Source organism: Bombyx mandarina, chromosome 07, assembly GCF_030267445.1.
Source record: "Bombyx mandarina strain Sakado chromosome 07, ASM3026744v2".
Classification (NCBI taxonomy): domain Eukaryota; kingdom Metazoa; phylum Arthropoda; class Insecta; order Lepidoptera; family Bombycidae; genus Bombyx; species Bombyx mandarina.
Window position 1 is genome coordinate 4,406,974 of NC_143214.1, and position 4,753 is coordinate 4,411,726.

Sequence of the window (4,753 nt, forward strand, 5' to 3'; positions counted from 1 at the left end):
AATAAGCGACAGACTCGCTAGAACGCATAACGGGTAGCTAAATGATATCTAACATAAATCTAGTGTTGTTTATTGTGGCTTTAATGCCCAATTTATTTGCCCAATATTTGTGACCTTTAACAATTTTCACGTATTCAGACTGTTTTACCGTAATTGTAGTTAGTACCATAAAGAGCATATCGGTTCTTAACACAGATGCATGTGACTAGGAGATGTATGGAAATGGTAGGTAGTGCAAGGTAGAGGGGGAAGAGGTCGACCGAAGAAGACACTACTGGTGGTAGGACCTCTTGTTAGTCCGCACGGGTAGGTACCACCGCCCCGCCTATCTCTGCCGTGAAGCAGTAATGCGTTTCGGTTTGAAGGGTGGGGCAGCCGTTGTAACTATACTGAGACCTTTGAACTTATATCTCAAGGTGTGTGGCGAATTTACGTTGTAGGTGTGGGCTGTGAGCTCGTCCACACACCTAGGCAATAAAAAAAAACATAGATGGAGTGTGTGTGATGTTTTAGCAATTTGCTTTGAGCATTGTAAGTTATGCACGTCATTTCAGATTCTTCCGAACCGCTTTCGGTGCTTATAAGCATTCGAAGCACTGGTCACCATCCTCGTCGAACCCGTCGCTTGCGACGAAGGGCTCGACGAGCGAATTAACCCTTAAACACAGCACACTGAGTTTCTCGCCGAATCTTCTCAGTGGGTCGCGTTTCCAATCCGGTGGTAGATTCTGCGAAGCACTGCTCTTGCTAGAGCCAGTGTTAGCAACACTTCCGGTTTGAGCCCCTTCTCACCTACATATTACGCCGAAGCTGAAATAGCCTCTCCAGGCTACATTCACCTATCAAACGAATTGCGATATATCTATTTTAAAACTCAACCCTCCGTTAAATAAATCAAACGATGTGATTTTCCACCTTCGCACCTCGGCTCGTACATCATCGTGGGACATTAACAAAAACCGATGACAACTGTTTTTGTGGACATACATCATCACCTAACGTCTTTCTGGATTGTCGAACGGGAATTCGATTTCCGGTGTTTTTGCAATGGTTAACGACATTCCTGTGCCGTGTTACTCGTTAGAAGTGCGTTTGGCAATTAGTAAGATACACTAAATATTCTTTCTTGATTAAAATACTTTTTGTTAACTAATGTGGCTTATGTGATGAAAAGCGGATACTGGATTCTAAAGGCACGTCAACATTAAAGCTTTTGTTCATATTGAGCCATGCTTTAAGGAACTATTTGAGAATGTTCCGTCATTTTCTTTTAGCCAGAGCCAGAGTTTAAGGCTTCCTCGTCAGTGCGATTTAAGGGATAATACTTGCAGCGTACCAACTGACTCTGGAACAAGCTGAGTTTTACAGCACGTCTCAGTTTGAACAAAGTTTGAAAAGAGTCCTCCGAGGTAGGCAGCATCCTACTGTGCCCCTGGTACTGATAGTGTCCACGAGCGACGGTAACCGTGTACCAGCAAAGTGGCCGTTGGATCATTTGCAGCATATAAAGATTTTTTTTTTATTGCTTAGATGGGTGGACGAGCTCACAGCCCACCTGGTGTTAAGTGGTTACTGGAGCCCATAGACATCTACAACGTAAATGCGACACCCACCTTGAGATATAAGTTCTAAGGTCTTAGTATAGTTACAACGGCTGCCCCACCCTTCAAACCGAAACGCATTAGTGCTTCACGGCAGAAATAGGCGGAGTGGAGGTAGCCCCGTGTGGACCCACAAGAGGTCCTCCCACCAGTAATTACGCAAATTATAATTTTGCGGGTTTGATTTTTATTACACGATGTTATACCTTCACCGTGGAAGTAAATCGTGAACATTCGTCAAGTACGTATTTCATTAGAAAAATTGATACCCGCTTGCGGGGTTCGAACACCGTTACATCGCTAGATACGAATGCACCGGACGTCTTATCCTTTAGGCCACGACTACTTCGTGAAAACATCCATGATTTTCCAATTATCTACTCTATCTTTAATAACACCCTATTTAGAACTTACATATAAGATACAAATTTCACTACTAAAACATAAAGAAAATAACTTTGAACAAATCATAAAAAAACATCGAATTAAAAGAGATGAACGTAAAAATCGGAATCGGAAATGGCACATTACACAGCTAAATGCATCAATTTTAAAATGAACTTCCCTTAAAACCGTTTCGTCATATAAAATACGGCATTCCCGAAGGTCTGCTTTAAATGGAGAATAATAAAGTAGGGTAGGTGAGACATCGGGGTGGCTAAATCGTCTTGAAGCGAGGAATGACGGATGTCTTTACAAGATGGAAGCGTTGTCAGAGGGATGTTGTATGAGGTTCTTAAACTTAGCTCAAACGTTTGTATTATAATATAGAATTTAAATATTTATAAAAAATAAAAGAAAACACAAGTTTTTTATTGAATAAAGCGAGAAAATTAAGGAGGGGGTATTGTTTCTGGATAATAAAATTTATCTACATATAAAAATCACTACTGCTAATATTTATTTAAAGTTTTTCTCTTTGACGGACATAACCTTGAAATATTCTAAAGTATTCTAAAGTATTAAAAGTAAGGTATAAAAGTAAAGTGCTACTGTAAAGTATTAAATGAAAGTAAAAAGTAAATTGAGTATTAAATTATTAAAGTACTTTTTTTATTTTTTTTTTATTGCTTAGATGGATGGACGAGCTCACAGCCCACCTGGTATTAAGTGGTTACTGGACCCCATAGACATCTACAACGTAAATGCGCCACCCACCTCGAGATATAAGTTCTAAGGTCTCAGTATAGTTACAACGGCTACCCCACCCTTCGAACCGAAACGCATTACTGCTTCACGGCGGAAATAGGCGGGGTGGTGGTACCTACCCGTGCGGACTCACAAGAGGTCCTACCACCAGTAATTACGCAAATTATAATTTTGCGGGTTTGGTTTTTATTACACGATGTTATTCCTTCATCGTGGAAGTCAATCGTGAACATTTGTTGAGTACGTATTTCGGGATTCGAACACCGGTCGAGTTCGAGCATCGCTACATACGAATGCACCGGACGTCTTATCCTTTAGGCCACGACGACTTCGTACTTTAGAATCATAGTCCTCTATAATTCTAAATTCTAAAGTAAAGTATTCAACTAGCGAATCTGGCCAATTTTTTTTGTTATTTAATTTGACTTTGATTCTATCGCTACCAAACTTCACAGAATTACTCGATATTATAATCTGAAGATTTCCTCAAATTGAAATCGAAATTATTACAGTCGTTGCGGAGTCTATCGGAATCCAAAAAACGTAAACTTTAAATACATAGGATAGAAGGTAGATAGATATTTAATAGAACTTTGAGTACCACTGTCCTGTGAGTGATATGAAGTATCGTTCTACAGAAAGATAAGTGTATCCCACCCTAATTTATGAAACAGGAATTTAAGCTTCGCTAAGGGATAACACGTCTAAAAAAAACGAAAAAAGTGTATCGAATGTCTTACCCACGTGCCGCTTCCCGAAATTGTCAAAAAAACTGTTAAGGGTTCGGTCTCCTTTATTAACTTCAGAATATTTTAGTGCTCAAAAATATGAATTGTGCCTGACGATAACGACGATACGATTAATAATAAATGGCAACGAAACAATATAATATGTACTTTAAAAACGAAGTAAAGTTGAATGTTTCAACAAAACGAGTATAAATTTTAATATAATACGTTTTTCTAATAATACTTGCATACGCCCCGTCATGACTTAAGCAACTGTAGTGTTCGCTCACGCGGCTCGCACCAACTTGAAACCCCTTCAAATCATTCAATCCCGTTTTTGCAGGATAACCGTCAGAACACAATAGTTCCTAAGGAACGTGGATTTCCATGATGACCTGGAGCTTGAGTCACTCAGCAAGTATCTACAGTCGGCATCATTGTGCCACTTTGAAAAGTCGGCACGACATGAAAACCCTCTTGTCGTGGCCGCCGGGAATTACATACCCGATCCTGTAGACCGAATGCTAAACAGTCGACGTCGCCCTAAACACACACGTTATTATGAATCCTTCGAATCTATTAACGGTGCTTTTAGGTACCACAAGCACCGGTCAGCGTTCTCGTCGAGCCCGTCGCTTGCGACGAAGGGCTCCACGAGTAAATTAACTCATAGACACAGCTCACTGAGTTTCTCGCCGGATCTTCTCAGTGGGTCGCGTTTCCGATTCGGTGGTAGATTCCGCGAAGCCCTGCTCTTGCTAGGGCCAGTGTTAGCGACACTTTCGGTTTGAGCCCCGTGAACTCACCTACTAGTTCGGTGAATCTAGAATAGCCCCTTGAAGTTACTAGAATAGGTAGGAAAAAGAAGTAGATCTAATGTTAAATGGATGCCATAAACATACAATGTTTGCATTCCCGCATTGCTTACGAGCGATGTGCGATTACCTAAGTTTGTTCACCTTGCCGGTAATTACGGGAGTCTCGGGATGTAGGTACTTTATTACATATAATCGCATTACGTTTAAAACGTTGCTCAATGAAGTCTATTGTATGCCAGTATATCATTTCACGGCATGCAATTTAAGTACAGACTAATTTGAGGGTTCCAGACAGCCAGAGGATTTTTTTATTGCCCGTGTAGGCAGACGAGCATACGGCCCAGATGGTGAGTGGTTATCGTCGCCTATAGACGACAGTAATACCAGGGGCAGAGCCAAGCTGATGACTACTATGTTCTAATATGAAATGCTTTAGTAGTCATTGTATTTGACTAAT